Source organism: Eleutherodactylus coqui, chromosome 13, assembly GCF_035609145.1.
Source record: "Eleutherodactylus coqui strain aEleCoq1 chromosome 13, aEleCoq1.hap1, whole genome shotgun sequence".
Taxonomy (NCBI): Eukaryota; Metazoa; Chordata; class Amphibia; order Anura; family Eleutherodactylidae; genus Eleutherodactylus; species Eleutherodactylus coqui.
Window position 1 is genome coordinate 64564486 of NC_089849.1, and position 24906 is coordinate 64589391.

Genomic DNA, 24906 nt, shown 5'->3' on the forward strand with positions numbered 1-24906 from the left:
ATGTATTATTCATCCCTGTTTTGCTTATTGTCATCGGTGTTATTACGCCTCCTGTAAACAAGCTTCCAGTAATGTAATTAAATTCTATTATTTGATAATTCCCTAGGAAGTAAATTGCCCGTGAGAATTCGGTGTCTATGGCTAAATGTTTCTCATCTCATTTCTAGAACTACAATGGTTGGGGTGACGCTTACAGCTTAGTGACAGTATCCTTATTAATATCAAAGCCATAACCTTTCACAACGAGTCAATAGATTGTTATTTAGTGTTGGACGGATTCTGTGATCAGTACTGAATTTAATTTAGTGGAGGGCAGGCGCCGCTGATCAGTGGAGAGCATCCTTCAGTGGGAGACAGACTGACTGATTGGTGATGTGCAGCACAGCGGACGACACTATAATTGATCTGTACTAAGTTTTATTCATTAAATGGCAGACCGTATGGTAAGCAGGGAGGAGGCAGATTGAATCCGAGCTTGGGTGTTTTATGTTATTTTCAGCTGTTTTTATGTTAATGTGCTTCAGCTTATTATAGGAAGAGAAAATAAGACAATACCGTTGACTAAGCCCAAGACACAAATGGGCTTATTTACTATCCAAAATACAAGTTTCTGGCACAAATTACTCCAAAAAAACTGTTTATACGCTTTGCACATTTACTATTTATTTTTAGACAATTTTGGACAGTTTTTCCCAACTTCTCCGTAAAAGGTGTATGGCTTAAATTGTATCAAATTGCAGCGAGTTGCGCCAAAATCCTGATGAATTTTTTTTGGGCGGAAACTAATAAGTGGTCTAAACCTAGATTAGACCGTCTTAAAGTTTGACAGATTTCTCAATCAGCAGAGTCACTTTGATAAAACTGGCACATTTTTAGCCTGTCTAATAGAGATGAGCGAGCACCAAAATACTCAGGTGCTCGTTACTCGAGTCGAGCTTTGTGTAATACTCGAGAGCTTGGTTTGAGTAACGAGCCCCATTGAAGTCAATGGGCGACTTGAGCATTTTTCCAGATGACCCCTGCTCTACATAGGGGAGGTTGTTTTCTCTCTCTCTCTCTCTCTCTCTCTCTCTCTCTCTCTCTCTCTCTCTCGAGCATGCTCGCTCATCTCTACTGCTTAACTTTTAGACAGTATTAGTAAACAAGCCCCAACATTGTAATAATGAATAGGGCTTATTTCTTCCAAATCCTTCTCCATCTATTGCTATATTGAAGAACAAGCTGACCCACATTCTGCCTTAGTAGGAAGCTCCTCTGTGTATTATAAGAAAAGTGTGGGTTGGACTAGTCTGAGGGATCCTTCATGTGCTGTCTACATACATGCTTCAGACACATAGTTCCTATCACTACAAAAGAGGAATAGCTTTGTCAGCATCAGCGGATGTGGATCCGCTGTGCCAAACACTGGTTGACTTTGGGTCAAAACCATAAACAACACCTGAGAAACCTCATTCTTCACCCTTTATCCCACTAGTCCAGATATGGGTTTTGTTGAGGGTTCCCAAGGCCATTATACTGGAAGTCTAGTGTCGAAAGAAGAGGATGGGTGGAGCATCCCTATGGTGGTGCCTGAGGGTGAAAACTATGGTGAGGCTATAATATGGAGTCAATCCTCTGTGTGGAGGTGCTGCCAGCCAGATGTATCCCTCACAGTGGGCGGGCATGACATGATATGCAGATGAAAGAAGGTAAAAGTCTGGCACAATCTCCTGAGTAAAGGTGTTTTTGGCAATGAATGGAGGATCTTAATCGTTTTTATGGAAAAGTCATAAGAAGAATTCAAGCAGCCTAAAATGAGTTTTGAAGCAAACAGTGTCTTCTTCAGTAAAGCTGGATTAAGGGCAGCAGCGTTACATGAGGTGCCAGGCTAAGCTATCCATTGTTTGGGCAAGGGGGTTAGGCACCAATTTGGTGCAGTATCTGAGCTTGAAAACCGAGGTGTAGTCAGAAAAGTGTAGATCGAGGCAGACAGTGTAACTTCAAAACGAGGGACAGTCCACATGTTGGGGCACACGGAATAAGTTCAGCCTGGTGCAAACAGGACAGGAGTTAGGGAAGGCAGCATTCAGGAGAATGGCGAATACAACAGGCTGAGGTCAGGAGTGGAGAGTGCAGAGAAGTCTGGAATAATCAGGGTCAGAAACCTGGAAGTCAGCACAGACAAATAGCACCTTCAGCTGGACCAAGACCAAAAGCTTAAGCAACTTTCTTTGGGGGAAGGTGCCAGATATAACCACAGGTGCTCCATGATTAGCAGGGAACAGTATGTATTCTGGCCCTCTAAGATGATAGGCGTGGGTGACAGAGAGGAATAAAGAGAAGGCCAGAGCCGGACATGGGGAGGGCACATGCCACATGCGCCAGTAGAGGGAGTTGAGGCAAGATGGCAGTTGTCAATCGTAACAAGTTTATCTGTGAGATAACTTTAAAATGTGAAAGATCCAGTCAATAAGTCAATTGGCCATGGGGCTGTCTATGCTCTACCTTATAAGCCCATTTGTGAGAGAATAAAAAGAATATATGGTCACCACCATCCATGCAAACATTAGACATATTTCTCCTTGCAAGGAAAGAAACCATTTTCCAATGGCAGGCAAACTTCAATTCCAAGGAGAAGACAAAATCCCGCATCCTTCCAAGAAATTCAATCTCTCATTTTATTTAGGATCCATTAAAATGTATAACATGGATCCACATGGACATACGCCCGCATGCTTGCGTGTTTTGAACTAAGTGTTCTTGCTCACAACACCTAACTAAAGCCAAGATGAGATAGAAGCTACTTAAAAAAGTATTCTAGCCATAGCAATCATCATCTCTCCCCTGGATAGGTGATAACTGCTAAATTCGTGGTTTCCAATTACCCGAACCCCCATCTGAAAGACCATATTCACATGACCGTATATACGCCACTATATAGCCACGTCAGAAAATTGCGACCCTCTGAAGCATTGGATTCCAATCTATTTATTCAGATGAATGATTTTTGGGCATGCAAAAAAATTGCGCCAGGAAAAATAGCACATTGGCAACCGTTTTTGGTCGCCATTTTTATACACTTCATCAAAAGATAGGTGTTGCCCTATCTTTTGCCAAAATATGCAGGAAGCTCCCATAGACTTCTATGGGAGCTGGAAAAAAAAGGGGGGGGGGGAGTTTAGCTGCATACAATGCTGAGAAAAGAAGACAGCTGGCTTGATTTAAGCATCAGTAGTCATTTCGAGGATTTCTGCCGAGTGATGGATTTTCGCACTGTAGCGTATATTTTTGCCGATATGCAGCAGCCACCTGTGTGAATGGCCGAAAATACGCTAATTGAGATCAGAACTCGATCGCAGCAATTCTTGATTCATGAGAATTTACGGCGCATATGGGCGAACGTTAGAAAACGCATACAGTCATGTGAATGAGGCCTTAGAGGAAGTTTGAGTGCAACGGTGCTCAAGCATGACTTCTGCCTTTCCATTTAAAGTCTACGGCACTTGCCAAAATAGCTGAGCATTGTGCTCCTTGATTTCAGTGATCCGTGTGGTCTTTGCATCTGGATCCCCACCAATCAAAACGTCTGACATGTCACCAAGGCATCTGAAAGGACAGGTATCCTTTAAGCATTAACCGCTACTTACTCTGCAAATGGCAGGACCTATCTATTTCGGAATTGGCTATTAAGTAAAGAGAGATGTCACTCACTATTGTAAGCGATGCATCACAAAGGGTATTACCTAGTTTGATCTACCTAGTAGAAAAAGTTGCATTATTATACGGATTACTGTTCACCAGAGAGAAAAAAGGTAGCGGGAATGTGAGTTTTTATAGAATATGGGCATTTGCTGAGTGTAAAGCTTGTCTAATATGCTGGTCTAACAAGACTGAAAGGAGTCAGCGTTCATGTCAATTGTTACAGAAGAGACATAAGTCTTCAATGAGAAAAAGAATTATTCACTGAATGATAATACATGGGAAATCTCTCAGTCTTCTGACCTGCGCTATGCTATAATATTTCAATTGACTATTCATCGAGACTTGTTTTTCAGATTTTACTCTGGCCTCGGTCATATGTATGACTCCCTACTTTGAATTGCGCATACATATGGAATGTAATGCTTGCATGCTGGTCAAACACTAGGAGGCTTCTTCTTGAAGTTCATCCTTGATCATTTATTAATCCACACTAGATTACATGGCAAAATCTATCATTAATAATTATAATTAATACTATTGCTCTAAACACTCTGGCCCTCATGTATCAAGCCTGTCTGGTGCCTTGTTTCTCATAGCATAGAATACTTTTTACAAATGAGTTGCTGAATACTTCACTACAGATCTCAGATTACTTGGAAATGCATGAGCGATGGATTCCTGCAGAAGCCAAAGGATATGACTAGAAGGATGGAAAGCACACCATTCTTAGTGGAAGAGAACACCATCCCCGCTGCAGAGGATTGATATATAGTTCTATGCTGAAGATATCCAGAAAATAAAAGATTACACAAGATATAAAAAAGGCACTCCGTAGGGTAAGAGGACCATTAAAGGAGTTGTAAGAACACCGGTAGACCTGATGGAGGACACGCACTAAGTTTGAATGCTTATACTGAACGCATACATTAAGAAGGAGACCCATGAAAGGGCATAACCCTCTTCCTAAAAGCTCATGTCCATGGGCGTATGCGTAAAACGCTATGGGTCTACCCACAGCGTTTTACCCATTTTGTAAACATTGGCTTTGCCGCGTATGGCTGCGAGTTCACAGTGTGCCTCTTTGTTTTTTAATTCCCCGCTCTGTTTCATAAGGGAGTTGCCTATGTGTCATAGCCCATATGCAATATATTGCGTATGAACAGCGTTTCATATGGAGCCTATACAAAAGTATAGGGCTCACGCTGCGTGGTACGCAAAGAAATAGAGCATGCTGCGATCTCTTTCTCTTGCGTATCTACACACAGTGTCTATACTCACATGTGCATAGATCATTGACTCCATTCACCGTGTGTCACGCCGCTGTGCAACGCACGCGTAATACGCGGCGAACACACAGTCATTGACATGAGCCTTAACAGCAACTCAAAGAATGGCTATAGCTGTTGATAGTAAGAATGATATATTTTGCCTGTACATGTAGAATACATGTGTAATAAACCATACAGTTGGCCGGTGGCATTGCCTACTTCCTCCTGCCATTGGTTGTGGCTAGTGCCATGTTCACCGTAACTTCTACAGCAGACAGTACACAAAATACACTGAACGCCCCTTTTCTATCTCCAGCCACTCTGGACAAACTCCTGTCTATTGAAAGTTCTCTTCCCCATTGGAAGATGCCTGAGCGATTAGTTCTGTGCAAAGATGTATTCTAACTCTAACTGATTCTTGGTTTGAACCACGCCTGTTCTACTCAGCTTTCCTGTCTTCTCCAATCCTGACCTTGTTTCTGGACCATGTTATATATGTCTGCTGTTTGCCTTGACTCTTGGCTTGTCATATTGCATCACAAGAATTCTGCCTGCTCTTACTTCAATTTTGCATCACATCTCTGCCTGTTCTTCAGCTGCCACTACACTAAAACTAATTCTGGGGTAATGGCCTGTGAGACACTGCAGCAAAGACCAGATCCCAATTGGTGAGGTTAAAAGAGGAATATCAGGGGACCCCTGCTGCTGCTCTGGAGTATCCTTAAGCCAGATTGGTTTGTGACACAGCGAGTCCACACCTGGTATGCTGACATTGACATTATTTGACCTGCAGAAGAGTGTAATCCTAAACCATGAGATATGTTGTCTTTCTTAATAACTGCATTTTTCTGCCACACTTGCCAATGCTGTTAATATATTGTGCATTAATGCATTATTGGGCCAATTAAGTTAATGTTTTGCTATGATTGAACTGAGTGAGAATGTAGGGTAGCATTCAATAACACAGCTGATTGCCGGGGGTCCTGAGCGGCAGACTTCCTCCGATCAATTAGGTCTTCAATACTACAAGGGGTTAAGTCCCCCGAATACCCCTTTAAGACATCACTGTTGAACCTTGAACTATTTCAGAACTCCTGAGTATGTCTCAGATGCACATAAATTCCGCATTTGATGAACAGTTAAGGAGGCAAACACAGCAGTGGGTTTTGTAATGTGATGTCAAAATAATGACACAGCCATAAAGTGACTGGAAAAGGTGTCCTGACACTGAAATGATATACCTAAGCCAAAAAAAAAGATTCCAAAATCTTTTAAAAGCAATGCCTTGCAGACAAGCGGCCTTAAATCACTATTATATGTAAGCTTATAGGCACATCTGTATATCTTGTATACTCCATTATAGGATAAAGCCCTTTATTCCTTCCCAATGTGAATTATGTCTCTGTAGAAAAATTACCCTTCTGAAATTCTCTATCACGGGACAGGAGATTTTAATCAAAGATTTGGCGTTAAGCTTGAATTATTTATCATCCAATACAGGAGGAAACAAATGAGCGAGTCTCTCAGCACAGCAGTTATAGCATAGGCCCTCTGGGGCAAGCCGGATTCTAGCTAAAGAAGCAGAGGATTCCTTGATTGTCCTGCTATCAACTCAGCAGCTGCTATACCGGTAACACAGCAGAGTGTGCCAAAGGACAGATAGATGGTAGATGGATAGATAGATAGATAGATAGATAGATAGATAGATAGATAGATAGATAGATAGATAGATAGATAGATAGATAGATAGATAGATAGATAGATAGATAGATATGAAATACATTCGTGTAGGGCACCAATACGACGGACCAGTGTAGACATATATTATATCACCATGAAATGCAGAACACAAAATAGGGCAAATAATGGGAACAGAAATACAGTAATGGGAATGCTAGCCCAATCCAACTTTGGTGTGCCAGCCCCTGCTTAGAAGCAGGGTGATCGTCCTGATAGGGGCAACCCCACACCAGGACCCTAGGGGCCTATTCTAACCCAAGATGGAAGATAAAAAGGATGTTTAATGTAGATGGAAAAAGCAATGTCTACAATAAGGTAGAAGTTAATAAGCCCCACATAGGTACTTAGCTGACAAGAGTCCACTACCTCCCCCCAAAATTCACCACATTAACACCCAACACAACCCTTCATGACAAATAGGGCAGTTGCTGTAACAAGAGCAGCCCTATACAGTAACCTCACCCTTAGGCCTCTTCACGCGGACGACAATGATATTGCCCTAAGAAAATTACAGCAATATCGCAGCTGTGTTCCCGCGATTTCTGTGTGATATCTCTGCATTTTATCACGATTTTGTTGTGCAGCAAAGTCGCGCGACTTTGTAGCGCTCTTTTGGTGGGATTTTCGGGGGGTCTTGAAATATAAGCCCTACCCCAAAGATAAGCCTTCGCTGCATTTAAAAAAAACAACAACAATACATTACCTAACAGCCGGCAACAACAAGTGTTGGCTTTGCTGCACTTCTCCTTCTGAAGCTCCGCTGCACTTGGTTGCAGGCTTCAGACACTACTTACTGGTTAGGGGTTTCATAAATCCCACCTCCAAGAAGCACTGACTCTGATTGGTTTTCGATTGCCACAGCTCAGCCAATCAAAGCAGCGCTTTATGAACCAATCATAGCCATTCAATGCGATGGCTATGACTGATTCATTGAGCACGGCATTGGTTGACTGAGCTACAGTACTCGAGAACCATTCAGAGCCAGTGCTTTCTGTAGGTGGGATTTATGAACTCCCTAACTGGAAAGCGGCGGCTGAAAACTGCAAACAAGTGTAGCGGTGCGGACAGCGCTTGTCAAGTAATGTATTGTTCTTTTTTTTTAAATGTAGCTAGGGCTTCTTTTAGGGGAAACAGTAGGACTTACTAAAGTTAAAGTTGCATTGCACCGCACGAAAAACGCAATTTTGTGTGATGCGACGCAACACAAAAGAAGGCTCTATAGGGAAACATGCCTACAAAACATCGCCAATGTGAAGGAACCCATTGGAAAGCATGGGCTTCACATGAATGCGATTTGTAGCACTGTCACCCGTGTGAAAGCGGCTTATGATAGGCCTGTCTCCCAACACATTTTTATTACAGAATATTCTGGATGCCATCAGAGGCATAAAAAAGACAAAAGCTTAGAATATATCAATTCATCTCAAAAACTTAAAGACCACAGAGTATTAGCCATCAGAAGTAATTGGATGTATCAGTATGGAAATAAAGTGGTAGTTATATATAAGGTACCTATCAGTATAAATCAGAGCGCCATCAGAACAAAGCACCATAGAAAAAGTTTACTAAACTGCTCATCAATAGTCCCAAGATGGGCAAAACCCAAGGTCATACTGCACTTGATGTCTTATGTATATACTTGATCAAGTATCTACATTGCTTAGAATGCTGGCTGCACAACAGGAATAGGTGTAAAGTTACTTCTTTATAAAAAGCATTAAACAAACATTTTGGTAGAAATAAGCAGCAATATAAATGTTAATTTCTTAATTCCTGGCTTTCATGTTAAAAAGAAAAGATTTAAAGACTTTTAATCCAATGTCTAACCAGTATTTTTAAGTGTCTTAGTACCATAGCTCTGCTGATCTTTGTAAGCCTAATAGTAAGAAATATTTAAATATTACACTGACTCTAAAAGAAGTCACCATAGCACTACAATTCACTATACACTGGAGACACTGTCAACTCACCAAGCCTTAATATTCCACCCCACTGAGTGTACAGAAGCAGAGAACCACTGCTAGTAAAAGGCTAGGATGGCTTGCAACAGAGGCTAAAAGCAATAAAAAAGGATTTTGGGGGTATGTCAAAAGCAAAAGAATGCTATAGGATGTTTACAGGATGAAAATGGTGAACTGGTGAAAAATGATGTTGAGAAGGCCGACCTTTTAAATTCCTATTTTGTATCTGTTTTCTCTCAGAAAGTAGATATAACATCAACTGATCTTCCCTGTGCTATTGGGGGAATAAAAGAATGCAGGCTATCTATAAGCAGAGAGATTGTGAGGGAACACTTCGCTATCACATGAATTCAAGTGTCCAGGTCCAGATCAATTACATCCTAGGATACTAAAGAAAGCAGCTGAGGTAATTGCTGAACCACTCGCCATAATCTTTAAAAATTCCTGAAGAACAGGAGAAGTCACAGAAGATTGGAAAAGGGAAAATGTTGTCCCTATCTTCAAAAAAGGGAAGAAGGTGGATCCATGAAACTACAGGCCTGTGAGCCTGACTTCTATACTGGGAAAGATCTTTAAACGAATTATTAAACAGCATGTATGCAAGTACTTGGATGAAAGTTTCCTTCTATGACAGAATCACCGAGTGGGTTGATCAGAGAAATGCAGTGGATACAGTATATCTTGACTTTAGTAAAGCATTTGACAAAGTATATCATACAATACTTATTGAAAAAATGACCAAATATGGGATTGACAAGACAACTGTTAGGTGGATTCAAAACTAGCAGAGTAATTGTACTTAAAGAGTGGTCATTAATGGCTGCACATCCAATTGGAAGAATGTATCAGGTGGGGTACCTGGGGTGTCAATGCCAATGTGGTACACTTCTGAGATACAGGGCAGCCTGCTGATGTAACAATGGCATAACTAATAGGCTGTAAGCCTGTATGAGGTGCCACATTTATCAATTGGCTTTACACCTTCTGTATCATGTATCTATGTACATTGTTTGCGCTGCCATTTGCGGATATATGTGAGTGGCTTTTATGTCAGTGTTTTGCACCTTTGCAATGCTCCTCCATATTTGTGCTTTGTTTTTATCAATATCTTTTGCAACATGCGGTCTGACCTTTTGCCCTGGGGGAGACCAGGGTGTCAGTGCCAGCATAGTTTGCTCTCTGTCATTCCTTTGCCTGCTTTATCTTTATCTGTAAGCTTTGGATATACATTGGGCAGTGCATGTTTGGCCTGGCATCCTTGCATTTATTTTCTATCTACATGCAGGTGTAGCACTGTTTAGCTGCTCCCCTCCCTTTGGTTTGTCATGTGAGCAGTTGCTCATTAGCATTATTTACCTATTTAAAGCTCCTCCATGCAACATTTGAGCTCTCTGCCTCTTTTGGGTGGTGAGTATCCAGCCTCCCTATCTTTATATTTTTACTATTTGGTGAATTTGGCCATACTGTTCTGTGATTTTATAGATTTCTCCCTTTTCTTGTGATAATTTCCTTCTATGACAGAATCACTGACTGGGTTGATCAGGAAAATGCGGTATAGTATATCTCGACTTTAGTAAAGTTTTTGACAAAGTATCTCATATAGAGATGAGCGAACGTACTCGGTAAGGGCGATTTCGCAATCGAGCACCGCGATTTTCGAGTACTTCACTACTCGGGTGAAAAGTACTCGGGTGCGCTGTGGGGCGGGGGGTTGCAGAGGGGAGTGGGGGGTAGCAGCGGGGAACAGGGGGAAGCCCTCTCTCTCTCCCTCCCCCCCCCACTTCCTGCTGCAACCCCCCCCCGCTCACCCACAGTGCACCCGAGTACTTTTCACCCGAGTAGTGAAGTACTCGAAAATCGCGGTGCTCGATTGCGAAATCGTCCTTACCGAGTACGTTCGCTCATCTCTAATCTCATACCATTCTTATTGAAAAAATTACCAAATATGGGATTGACAAGGCAAATGTTAGGTGGATTCACAACTGGCTGAGTGATCGTACTCAAAGAGTGGTCATAAATGGCTGCACATCCAAGTGGAAGAATGTATCAAGTGGGGTACCACAAGGCTCTGTTCTAGATCCAGTGTCGTTCAACATTTTTATAAATGATCTGGGGGAGGGAATTTATGGGAAACTGATCAAATTTGCAGACGACACAAAGCTAGGAGGGATAGCTAACACTAGAGAAGAGAGAGAGGATTCAAAAAGATCTAGAAAAGCTTGATCAGTGGGCGGCGACTAACAGAATGGTCACAGACTGAACATGAGTCAATAGTGTGATGCAGCAGCAAAAAAGACAAACACAATTCTGGGATGTATTAAGAGAAGCATAGAGTCTAGATCATGTGAGGTCATTATCCCCGTCTGCTCTTCCTTAGTCAGACCTCATCTGGAATACTGTATCAATTTCTGTGCACCACAATTTAAAAAAGACATAGGCAAACCGGAGCAAATTCAGAGAAGAACTACCAAGATGGTGAGTGGTCTGCAAATCATGTCCTATGAGGAACGGTTAAAGGATCTAGGAATGTTTACCTTGCAAAAAATAGGCTGAGAGTAGATTTAATAGCTGTCTACAAATATCTGAAGGGCAGTGACAGTGTAGAGGGATCAGCCCTATTCTCATTTGCACGAGGAAAGACTAGAAGCAATGGGATAAAACTGAAAGGGCGGAAACATAGATTAGATATTAGAAAAAACTTTCTGACAAGGAGGGTGATCAATGAGTGGGCCAGGTTGCCACAGGAGGTGGTGAGTTCTCCTTCAATGGAAGTTTGAAACAGAGGCTGGACAGACATCTGTCTGGGATGATTTAGTGAATCCTGCATTGAACAGGGGGACGTTGGACAAGATGACCCTTGAGGTCATCCCATACAGATGTCTGTCCAGTCTCTGTTTGAAGACTTGTAATTTTTAAATGAATAATAGTACGGGTCACACAGGACGGAACAAGTATAACAGAGTGGAGTCTCAAGTGGAGTAAGAGTGAACTAAAGAGAGCGTCGATCTCTATGGGTAGAAATTAAAGGTCTTAACTGGCTATACTCCAGCTAGGAAATGCTTGTCTCTCCAAGTCTTTGCCATATGTCCTCAAGGGACGGCAAAATGGAACCAGTGAATATTTTTAAAGTGTGTATCCTCTCGTGTTTGCCATTGAAAAAGGAGCCCTTTTTTCATGCCAGGTGGAAACGCTAGGTTATGGAATAATGGGCTGAGGGGGCTTTCTTCTCTGGATAGAACACTTTTACAGGCTTTTGAGTTCCAGATCTTAAGGATCTCCTGCAAGAGAGGGTTACGGGGGAGGGGTAGGCACGGCCAGCATGTCTGGTCCAGGGAATGAGTTTTAGAAGGACTGAGAAATAACTGCTGTTCCAAGGGAACCCACTCCTTAGTCTCATAGTGGAAATGCCAGTCTAGGAGATGTGTCAGTAATGCTGCTTCATGATACTGCCAAAAGTTTAGCAACCCAGACCTCCCTTTAGATTTAGGTCGAACAAGAGTTTTAAGGTCTATTCGAGGATGGCTGTGTGGCATCCGAGCTGGAGACTGGCCTTTGCGGGTGAGACCACGGAGTGGGGAAAGCTTGATAGCTGTCCCTATTTCGTACACTGAAAAGTGTGCCTATAGCACTTCTCTTGATGCCCTGTTAAGTGTCGGAAAGGTGGTCTCTGCTACATAGATAACACATGGGGACATGTCCATGAACTGTCCCTATATATCGTAGAGTTGTGAATAGTATGACCAAAAGACCTCAAGGATCTCTAATGGATTATGATGTGTGTCTGAGCCCACTAACTTTTTAATTTGGGGGATGTATGTTTGCATGACCCGTGGGTGTAAAAGGGGGAGAGGCTTCTGCCAGCCTTGTTAGAGAATCCATAATAAAAACGTTTGCAATGATCCCTTAATTGTAGTTATTTTTGGTCAAAAAGGGAATTCAACTCATACCCAACAATGGTCAGGTCAGCCAGCAGTGAAGGCAAGGGGATCCGTTTATGTGAAAGTTTTAGTGTAGTTCTTATCCTGTGGATAGAGAATCCGCCAAACATCCACCAATTTGTGGAAGTGTTTTTCAATGCACAGAGCTGTTGGGTAGGGATAGAGCCCCATGCATTTGGGGTATCTATTTGTGTATTTAATGGAAAGTTAAAATCGCTATCAATACCCCATCTGCAAATTCAGCAAGCTGCAATCTGGTGCTGGTTTAGGAGATACCAGTTTGCCATGGTACAGGAGTTTATTGTCAGCTGTAGGAAGATATATCGACCCTGAGCACGTATTTTAGTGTCTATAGAAGAATGCGCTAGTGATCTATGACGTGCAATAGACGCTCCCCGGATCTTGAACCAAGATTGGCGCAATGTAACCAACTAGAATAATATTGATCTCTAAAGTTCGGCTCATGTCCAACTTTAAAATTAATCTCTCGAAGGAGCAGTACCTGTACCCCCTGTTTGTGCATATGGTAAAGAACCTGAGATCTCTTCTGAGGTAGGTACATTAAAGCCATGCACCTTGAGAAAGTTGAATTTCAGAGGCACCATATAGAGATGGAGAAGCGGAAGAGAGAAGGAGATGGAAAAAAAGAGGAGAAGAAAAGAAAGAAAAAGATGGAGAAGAAGAGGAGAAAAAAGGTAAGAGCAAAAACTAGGGAAAGTTAGCCAACTCCCAAGAGAGGTGGAAGAAGCAAAAGACAAGGAAACAAGCTTGAGACTAAATAATTGCATTCTTATGTGTGTCTTAAATCACAGAAAGCGACCATACTTACTGATACATTGATACAAGAGGGCAGGCATATAAACCATATATGCCTCAAACATGCAGAGGCCAGACTGCTATATGGAGGAGCCAAAAATGGACACATGTGAGGACACTGATGAGATAGCCACTCATAGACCCTCCTGATAATGAGGGTGGTGGTTGCTTAGTGTTATTACCTGCATAAGAAAGTCAATACAGGGTGTGAGACCACATGATACATGTAGTGAACCATGCAGGATTGCAACCTATTAATGTTGCCATATTTGAAACCAGTGGGCTGCCCTGCATCCCAAAAGTACACGACACCGCCACTGAAACCGTGGACTCCCCCAACAGTCAAAGCCGCACTGCATGTTATAGTTAAATGCTGATAAATGTGAGGTATTAGCTGATATTTTAGCTAGAATATGTGAGCCCACTACCCACGGCAAGGGTCCTTGCTTCTTGTGTGTCCCTGCACAAATAGTTAAAATCACAGAAAGAGAATTATCAAACAGACAAAAATCCAGGGTGTCAGTGCCGGGGTGCTATACCTTTGGGGTGCAGGGCAGCCCACTGGTTTTAAATCTGGTGACATTTATAGGTTGCAAGCCTGCAACCTCTCCTTCAATTGGTATCTGTACACTCTACATATAATGTCCCGTGGGCTTTGGGCTAAGAGACATCTATGCACAATCAAGCTCTAGGGCAGAATCTAAAGGAATACCTAGGATAGTGTTAAATATGGGTCAAAGAGTATCTTTGAGGCATTGCTGCTCTACCATCTCTGGGATGCCCTGCTTATTTTCCTGTCCCCTATTCTTTATATCATCCAGCAAATCAGCAAGATATTGCAGCTGGTATGTGTGGGCAGAAAGGAGGCGATCATGGGTGTCTCACCTGGTGGAGAGGAGAGTTATGGAGGTTTCCCTCCTCTGCAGCATGTACATCAGCCCGGACCATGGACTATTCTGATCTAAAGGAGGACTCTAGCCTGGAAATATATGCCTCCATGTTATCCATGACGAGCATCACACGGACATGGGAGCTGAGAACTTTGAGTTCCTCTCATGCTCCTGCCTGATGTAGAAAATCAGCAGGGAGGGAAGCCCCCAGGTTAAATAATTGAGGTACCAATAGTATATGTCGAGGGAGAGGGCCCTTTGCACATGTAGGGAATCCTAAAAGGGGTGGCGACATGGAGTTGCTGAATGGAAAAGGAGGACAAGTCAGAGAGTAACATCTATCTGCCTTTCTGTAGACCGGTCTCTGACACTGGCAGTGTTTGGAGAAGGAAGCTGCGCCTGAAGAGAGGTGAGGTAAACAGTCTTCTCTCACCTGTTGCCCATTTGAAGCTCACCTGTTGCCCATTTGAACCATATATATATGATTTTGGGCATCCATAGGAGCTCCTGTCATAGGTAAATAGTCACTGTGAGAGCTGTTCTGGGATGTGCTACGACTCTGAAGCTTTGACATGTTAAGAGTTGCCGGCAATCACCAGGATTCATGTAGATAATGGCACTGCTGCTTCGTGCATTCTTTACATAGCGCTCATTGAGCACTATGTAACCTGTAGATGAGAAGGCAAAAGTGAAAACAAAATGCTTCTGCCTTCTCCTTTGGGTCCTCGGCTGTGTCTGAAATACAAGCTTCAGTCCTGTGCCATATGTTTACTATGATGTGTGGATTGAAACCCAGGACCAAGCACCATTTATTTACGGTGCTTGGTCATTGAGGATTACAATGTGTGCTTCTCTATTGCATTATGCATGTTTTGTAATCCCCATTAGGCAGCAATAGGGACATGACAATTTGAGAGCACTCACTATACTTTACAGACATATGAAGGCAGAAGAACCTTCACATCCCAGGAAACATACTGATGTAACCAAATAATGATGTAAGTGAGGGCCAGGTAGCAGTTGCACAAAATATAAAGTATGAAAAACACTTGCTGGTTATCAATGAATAGACATTATAAGGTCTCTATGGGAAAATGAAGTGTGAAAAAAAGACTTTAAACATTTACTATATAATTGGATTCCTAGCAATGTAAAATTTTCAATCTTGGCTTAAAGATGACCCGTTAGCTGTCTTGACATGTCTGCTTTAGGAAATACTTGTATTCTTCATTAAATAACAATTCTGGACCATCTTTTCTTAAAAAGCTGCATTGTGCCATTCCAGTGTTATTATTCCTGAAAATTTATGAATAAATTGACAACTGGGTGTTACCACTTGGGGGGGGGGTCTGAAGGAGGGGTGGGTTTGCTTAGACCATCATTGTTTTGACACTCCTGAATTCTTCCTCATATTGTTGAGCAACCTAAGAGTTAATGTTTTATTATAGTGTTCCCTTTAAGGTGGGAGAAGCAGTGTTCTGGTGGACTCTGTGGGCAAGAAAAAAGATAAAATGTACTCTTAAAGAGGACGTGCAGTGGGGGACAGAAAGTGCAGCACATGAGGATCTTCTCGGAAGGCTCGGTGAGAACTAACAGACCGCCGAACCCACAGCTTTAATGAAAAGTCAGCCACTGGAGTTTTGGCAAGAGTAATTATTTGCACTTCTAAGTACCCAGAGTTTCCAGAACTGGTCCTCTCTAGCTGCAGCTTCAGTGTCAAGTAACCTTGGCACTTGGGGTAACTCGTTCTTTACAGAGACTGTATTGGCAAGAGTTGTTCTGCACAGGCCCATGGCCCCCATTAGGAAAAGGACTACCAAAGAACCCTGCCATTCAGGGTATTGTTCTACTCATAAGAATTAATTGGCTGTAGTCAAAAGTCGTTATTGTTTGAGATGTTTATTGCAACTGTTGAAGTCAGTGAACCTCGGTTGTACCAGAGTAGACATTCCTTATTGTCATCCTACTTGCCACTTCTTTAAATAAAACGTTTGCTGCATCCAAGATGGTGCCTTGCCCTGGTGCTACCACCCATGAAGGAGTTAAATTGTTAAAAGTAAAAGAATGCTGAACTCTCGTGCTCCGCCAAATTCAGCATTGAGGTTGAGAACAACTTAGTCCCCCAACTCAAAATACTACACTGTCCCCTTCCCTTTCTCCTCTACAGCCTAGAGCAGGGTGCCGTATAACGGCTCATGGGGTCCATTCCACCTGCACGCCACATAATGTTCCTACAGAAACTGATACTATCAACACTGATTGGACAATATCAGACTGTGTGGGGACACACCCCCAAGTGGTAACACCCATGAGGAATAACAGAGGAGCGGCACAGTGCAAATTTCTAAAAAAAGTTGCTCCGCAATTTTTATTTCATAGAGAATACAAGTATTTACTAAAAGAGATACGTCAGGAGTGGTGATGGGTCCGGTTTAAGGTACACTTTTAAATTAAACAAAAAATAGATGTGTCTTAGCAGAGCTACAGGTTCGGATCAGACATATTTTCACTTAAAAGACTAATAAGATACCAGTTACAGCTCTCATAACCATTTCTCTGACAGCAACACACAGGCTGCCCTCTAGTAGCTCCTTTTAATTAGTGCCAAAATCCTTGTGTGAGTGACATTCTCAAGCAGGCATTAAAGTGACTGCTTAATCCTGACCCCAGTTCCAGATCAGTAAATACTCAGTGACAAAGTGCCACCTAACTTCATGCTGTCTGGGATTGACACTACTGTGAAGTTAAGCCACAATAATAAATATTTCATGCTTAAAAGTATCTGCCCCCCAATTTGTTGGCTTATACAGTTTGGCCTTTTTATACAGATCCATTACTATTGCTTATATAAAATCAGGTATGTAACCATGCAACCTCAGTAGACAAATCTTCCTAGTAGAAAGGTGTGTATTGAAGAGATCAATGAGCACCAATGTATTAGCTTTCCTATAATAAAACATCTAAATTCTGCTGCTATTACTGTATTGTGAAGAAGAAGAAAGCAGCACTAGAGATCAATGATGCTGACTCATATAGCATATAAAAACTATATCCCATGGTTTCAACACTTACTAGTAAGCTTCAAACTATCTTTGGAAGTTACAATTGTAAAGGATCAGTTCTTAAAGGTTTTAAGCCAGGGTGTGTGAACTGGACCCACCATGTGAATGGTGCAGAGATTGAAACTGACAGCAGAGTTAACCACTGCTGGTGCTCACTCCCAATGAGGCAACAAAAGGCAAGTATAGCTGGGGGCCACAGGGATATATGCCCCCAGTACTGGTCCTCATAGGGGCAGGGATGTGGTTGCAGGGCCCCTGTCTTCAAAACTCCAGCCAGCAGGGCAAAGGAAACTTCATCATTCATGCTACTGATGCACACAGCATGGCTATGTGCATAGCTCAACTCCTCCCCACAGCTCCTGCCTACACTGTACTGTGGTAGCAGGAACATATAAAGAAGTCAGGCGATGCATGGCGCCACACTGTGGGCAGCAACAGTGTGCGTTATCAAGGTTTTACTGCAATGGTGGCCTGAGGTTTTTTGGGGGGGAAGACTTATTACACAGAGAAGCATTTTTCCTTTGGTAAAGGTACAGAGGGGGCTCTATTATTTTGTGGGGGCACAGAAGAGGCACTATTACTTGGAAGGGCATGTAGGGTAATTATTAGTTTGGTAGGGGCACAGAGGGTGCTCTACTACTTTGTGGTGGCACAGAGAGGGCAATATTGCTTTTGGTGGGAGCACTATTACTTTGTTTTGGCACAGAGGTGACAATATTTTTTAGGGGAACAGAAGGGACATTATTACTTTTGTGGGGGCACAGAAGAGTACTACTACTTTTGTGGGGGCGCAGAAGGGCCGCTATTTCTTTGGTGCACAGAGGGGGTATTATTACTTTTGCAAGGCACAAACAGGACATTATTACATTGTGGGGGACACAAAGGGGAATTATTATTATGTAGACAAAGGACAGCTTTATTACTGTGGAGCACAAAGGAGGCATTATTTCTTTTGGTGGGCACTATGGTGGAATTATTCCTGTTGAGGCACTAGTACTATATGGGGCACTAAATGGGACACTAGTACTGTTTGGGACACAAAGTGGGAGCACTATTATTTTTGGAGATGGGCATTTGGGGTAATGGCAGGATGGGGAGAATATGCAGAGATGAGTTATTGCTTAAAGAAGTCTTCATGGTGGTCTAGATAGGCCTGGATAGAGAAGAAAAACAGAAGTGGACAACTCCAATCAGAGACAAAGTCATCGGTGATCACTGGAGGTAACTACACTGTATTCACTTCTCTTTTTGTACAGCTGCTGTCTATTATTCTGTGCATTATTTACAGGTATACTAGAGTTGTATCTAAGCCCGGCATTTTATATCAACATTATTATTACAGAAATGTATTATTACTTTGGTGGGGGCACAGAGTTGGCTCTATTGCTTTGTGGAGGATACTATTACTTGAAGGGACACGCATTATTACTTTGGTGTGGGCACAGACAAAGCACTATTATTTTGTTGGGGGCTCTTTTACTTTGTGTTGGCAAAGAAGAGGCACTAGTAATTATTATAAAAGTTGTCTTATAGCTATGCTATCATATGTATTACATTTTTTATGGGGCATAGCATAGGGCATGTTTTTATTTAGGGGTGCAGTATGGCAGTATGGGGTATGCATTTATTCAAGGGTCATTGATTCTATTTATGTACTATGCATGGTTCTGGTGCTGTATTTATGCATTGGGGTTAGTTTTGGTGCTGTTTATTATTACGGAAAGAGGAGGTAAACATGTTATAAATGAGCTGCTACTCATGGACGGTATTATTGGAGCTTTTCGCCACCGGAACTGGTGGGTGTCCACAAGGGTAAGGCTGTTTGACAGCCAGGTGATGCCCCCTGTTTCTGATTGGCTGCAGTGTGCGCTCACCGTGCTCAGCCTCACAGGTCCCGGCATTCAGTAATAAATTACTTTGGCCTCAGTTTTCCCTACCATCCTGCCACCGGTGGCTACAGTCAGGAGCTAGGGCGCCTCAGCACAAGCAAGGTGACCCCATCCGATCAGCTGAGCAGGCGCATGCTGTCAGCGCTGCAATAACAGAAGTCAGAGCAGAAGCCTCCGCCATCCACCTTCTTATAATGGCCAGCGCTTGTAACTGCAGGCACGGCTGCTATTGATTTCAACGAGAGCCGTGCCTGCAGTTACAAGCGCCGGCCACTACATAGACATCAGTGCGGATGCTTCCGCGCCGACCTCTGTGTTATTGCAGAGCTGACAGCATGCGCCTGCTCAGCTGATCAGTCGGGTCCCAGCCGATCAACTATTGATGACTTATCCTGAGAATAGGTCATCAATAATATTTCCCTTGGAAAGCCCTTTAAATTACGCTGCACAAAACAGGGGCATTTTCAGATTCCACAATATATACTCTCTGGCCTGCTGTTCTCACATATCCTGCTGCCCAGGGATTGTGGCCTACTTAATTGGCGTTGTTTTTTGTGAACATAAAACAAAAAAAACCTTGAGGATTAGGGTTGATCGCCGTCTACAAGAGAGAATGCGGGAAACAGTGTTTAAGTTTCCTTCCTCATTGACTACGTTCTCCGAAGAGGTTTCAGATGAGCCTATGGAAAGTTTCCATTAATGAAGAATGAAGGGATAGATGACGAGAAAAAGGTTTGTGCTTTTATTGTAGACAAGATGGGCACTTTATTCTCAGTTGTCCAGTAAGACCCATGAAGAAGGTGCCGGTTATTCAGCAGATACCACAAGTTGCCTGGTTGGCTAACTCCAGGCAGACATTCCCAGCCAAAGTCATTTCAAATAATAACGTCATGACTGCTGGTGTTTGTTTGGATATTGGGTCAGACATTAATGTGATTAATTCTCAGTTTGCCCGAGAAAGCTAAGATAGAAACATTCTCTAACCCAATTTCTGTTTCCACTATACATGCGTCCCCATTACACTCGAAGCACATTGTTCGGGACATACGATTATGAGTTGGGCAGTTTCATGTAGAAACTGTATCTTTATACGTATGTGAGGGCCTGCTTACTGATATTATCCTAAGATTACCCTGGTTAGAAAGTCATAACCTGATTATCAACTGGTTATCTAATAATATTTCTGGGTGGGGAACCCATTGTCTTACCAGGTGTATTCCTGTGAATACCCTAGTAGGGAGTATCAGCCCCCCATCTTGATTTATTGAAAAATAATGATCTGTCTAACGTTATACAATTGACCTGGCATGATTTTTCCTGTTTTCAGTTCCCCTTGGGTTTCATACATTCTTTCCTTGCAGACTATTGTGACTAAGGCTGTTTGTGTAAGGCACAATAGTTCTGTCCAGGGTGTCACAAATTGCATTCCCGCTCTTGTTTTTTTACATTTATGCATTTGTTTCTGGCCCATATGGATAAGTCCTGTATGATGTTGTGTCTATGGAGGAGCTGACATATGCTTTTGTTCTTTGCCCTAAAAGTCCAGTGGTCCCTTTTTTAGAGGGGAAGGGGATAGGGGTTGTCACTGACAGCACACCTTTGCTACTGTGGGTTTTATCCTGACTAGCTACAGTTAATACATTCGGTCCTGTCTAGTTTAGGTTAATTAGTCCTGCAGCTCTTAGCTGAGTTAGTGGCTGATGATTGACAGCACTGTCAGCCAATAAGTTTCTCCCCACTCCCTATATAACCCAGCTCCTCTTGGCTGGGAATTGCCAGTTATATTTCAGTGTTCCTGATCAAGTAAGCTGCAAGGGGAAACAGAACCAGCCACCACTCAGAGAGAGGATGAGACAGAAGGAAAGATAACTGCAGTATTGAGTGGGTATAGTTATGCTAAACAGACTCCGAAAAAGGAGAGGGAAGGGGGAACTACACTTGTACATGGGAGAAACCAGCTGATCAGTGTTGGGAAAACCCCCAAGCCACAAATTTGAATGTAGGAGAGACTGCACATAATTTATGATGCTTTTTAAATGCATGGAAATAAAAACTCAATGCAAAAAAAAACAAAACAAATAAGTGCATCACTTTTTTATGCAAGAACTAAGTAAAATATGTGTGTTTGATTTTTCATACACAAAGGTTTCCATGGCCTTTAGAGCTTCAGTGTACAATTATCATCATCCTTATATTGTACAACTGTACATTATTCCACTGCCAGTCTGTGAATAAAGTGTGCATTACAGCAGCAAGATGATCATCAACAGTGCAATACAATATCAAGTACAACACTTAACACTGATGAATATGTCAACAGCAAACTATTCACAGCTCAAAAATACAGTCATGGGCGGTTGGGCGTACTGACAGTCTGCATCGGTTTCCAACCCTATTACACACCAGTACAAGAAATGTTCATCTTGAGCGTCATGAATAGCATTTCCATGGCTAAGTAGCTGCATAAAGACCTGAGAGCACCAATTATTGGCTAGAGTGGTAAAGAAAGCAAGCTGTCATTGTACTTTCAACCATGATTGAGCACCTGGCAGTCTGGAAAATGAATCTGCTTTTGGAGGATGTCAGGAGAATGTTTCTTCCACAACCCCAAGTCTTTGTAAAGTTGGCCAGGCTGTGTTTTGTATTTTGGGTTGAAACCCCTAGATCCTGTCAATAATTGGCATACAGCGATTTTCTAGTAAAATGTGTGATACCATCTTTATGGCAATATTTGAAGATGGCCATTTTCTGTTTTAACATGACAATGCCCAAGTGCACACGTTGAGTTCTACTACACAATATTGCTTTTGTCAATTTAGTATGGAAGATTTTAAACGACTTGTGAAGACCTTTTGTCACGTGCGACAAGGACATTACAAAGACCTCCAGGACTAGGATAAGAAAGGGAGATGGAAAGACACCAGAGCGACTGAAAGAGGAGAATGAATCTGTCCCTGACCAAAAAATGGTCACACCTGCCTAACTAGCGGAGCACCCACCCAAAAATGAGCGACCCCCTAGACAAGAACCTGGGGCTTCTCTAAATAACCCTAGCTGGAGTAAGGGAGGAAGACAAACCCCAGGAACAGACCAAGTGGGACAGATCCAGGAAAAGAAAGCACACCCAACAAGACACCCACACAGAAGGGACAGAACAGAACAAATGTAGAAAGCAACTCAAACGGACACAGAGAAAATGCCTGCAAACACACTGACTCAACTAAACCACTGACTTAGAAGACCAGAAGACAAAAAGTATAACTGAGGAGCTAGTGTAATTAGCAAAACAAAGTTACTGACTAACTGGCTAAACTGCCAATTACCCCAGCCAGCCAATTAATCAATTAAAAGCAAAAAGCTGTTAAATACTGAAACCGGCATCCAACAACAAATCACAATGAGCATGCACTGTCTTGGTGAATCATGTGAGCTGGGGCTGACTCCGTGACATCACACCGGAACGTTGCCTGTTTGCCTTCCTCTCAGGGATACCTTTGGCCTCAATTACTTAGAGTGCAATACAAGATCATGGTTGGTGTTCGTTTCTGTTCTAGCCAGCCTTTCCATAGATTTGACATTTGAAGCTAGGAGCTTCAAGTTAGGGGCTAACCAGACTGTCTTTAGCCTCATCTGTTTCATGAAGGACTTCTGAAGTGTGTCCCAGCCTGACCACAGGTTTCCGGACCTGAACTCAGAGCATCATACTGTATGAACTGTGGATGTGGAACCACTGCGTCAACCTACCCGGTAGGTGAAGATCCAATCCAGCATGGCTGACAGCCAACCCCAGCATGGGAGGTAAGATACCAGAGGAACAGCCCCGTATATAGATGGAAACTAGGGAAGGTATCTTGCCCTGAACTGATAACCAGGAGAGGGAGACCGCTGCCTACAAGTGGAGCACTCATCTCGATAAGGACGACCCCACGGGCTTCCTCTAGGCTCTGACTTACCCTGGTGGGCCAGAACATCTATAAGACAAAGATGGAACAACACCGGGTAGTAAAAAAACAAAGGAGGAACAAGTGGACAAGGATAAACAGAGAAGCAGAGAACGGGAACCACAGACTACAGAGTACACGAACGAAGAACACAGAGCACAAGTAGAATGCAAGGTAGCAAGGTAACTGCCGAAGCAGCCGCTGGACATGAAGTGAAGGGAACAAACTCTCATCAACACTGCAGCAAGGTCTGAAAGGCCCAGGGCAGCTATATGGGATGGTGATTAGAAAAGGAGCATCAGCTGAACAGGAGACCAGAAGCTATTAACCCTAAGAATGCTGGAAGAGAGTGAATATAAGTTCAGGAAACTAAGAGAATGGGCCAATGCCCATATTTGCCAGACACAGAAGCAGAAGATTGTGTCTGAACAGTACACCTAACACATACGCACGTATTATAGTTCAAGTTTGGGTCCAGAAAACCGTGATAAGTCTGAGACACAGTTTGAAAGATGGAGCTAAAGACAGTGTGGTTAGCCCCTTATTCCTTTGCCTAGTGGAGATTTCTTTAAATCAAATTACTATTGAAGGTATATTTTTTTAAATACAATTACCCTTAATTTCTACACATTTATCCATGCATAAGCATGATATACATAAAACATAGCTGTGATTTCTTGACATGAAAAGAATAGCAACGATTTGTTCTGTGTAGTGTGAGAGGAACATCCAAATCAAAATTACACGAGAAAGGTGAATAAATAACCATGTATTGAAATATTTTAGTCTCTCTCTCCCTCTCTCCCAGCCAGCCACATACTGCTGTTGATGTGCGCAAGCTGGCACGTCATAGCAGGAAGTGGTAATGCGGGGAGGTGTCAAAACGGGAAGGGGTCGAACACGGCGTGGTACTCGCTCGAGTAACGAGCACCATCGACTATGCTATTACTACAACGAGCATCCGGCTCGGACGAGCATGTTCGCTCAACTCTATTTATTATTTGTCTTTATTCATATACATTATTTATAGCTTTTGCAACATAGAAGGGGGGAAGTTAGTGAACAAAGACAAATATATAGAGAAGAAGTAGAAAGCTTTCAAAGTTATTTCTATCAAAATCAAGAAAACAAAAAAAAAAGGCGATATATCCTCTGGAACCAGAATCTTTGAGCTCCGTGACACTCTGGTAGTCATCATTTTAATTTTGTTTTCCGTAGTTTGAGATACTTGCTGCTATGTAGTTGTAACAACCAGGAGCTATTTGGGAAATGTAAATTCACCACTGCAGGTGCAAAGGGGAATACAAAATCTTACTTCTGAGCTCCAAATGGAAACAAAATCTAAAAACAAAGTGAAGCAAAGTAGACGTTATGTAAATTGTAGCTTATTTAAATTATTTTATACACTTCAATGTGGCCTAGAAATTTGTGTCCTTATGTGAAGGGAAGTGTTTGGTGCATTTAACAAAATGCACGCATATGTTATGACTGCACAGCTAAACACTGAGAGGAGGGGCGCCATCCCACGCCCCATCGACACCTGCTGCAACGCAATTGGGTGCCGTTGATAATGCTCTAGCATGGCAACCCTGAGCCTGCTGATGCCTACCAAACCCTGCCTGTGACAGGGCTTCATAGGCAGCACTAAAAATCACTTTATACCGCAATACTGAAGTATTACAATTAGAAATGAGCGAGCGTACTCGCTAAGGCAAACTAC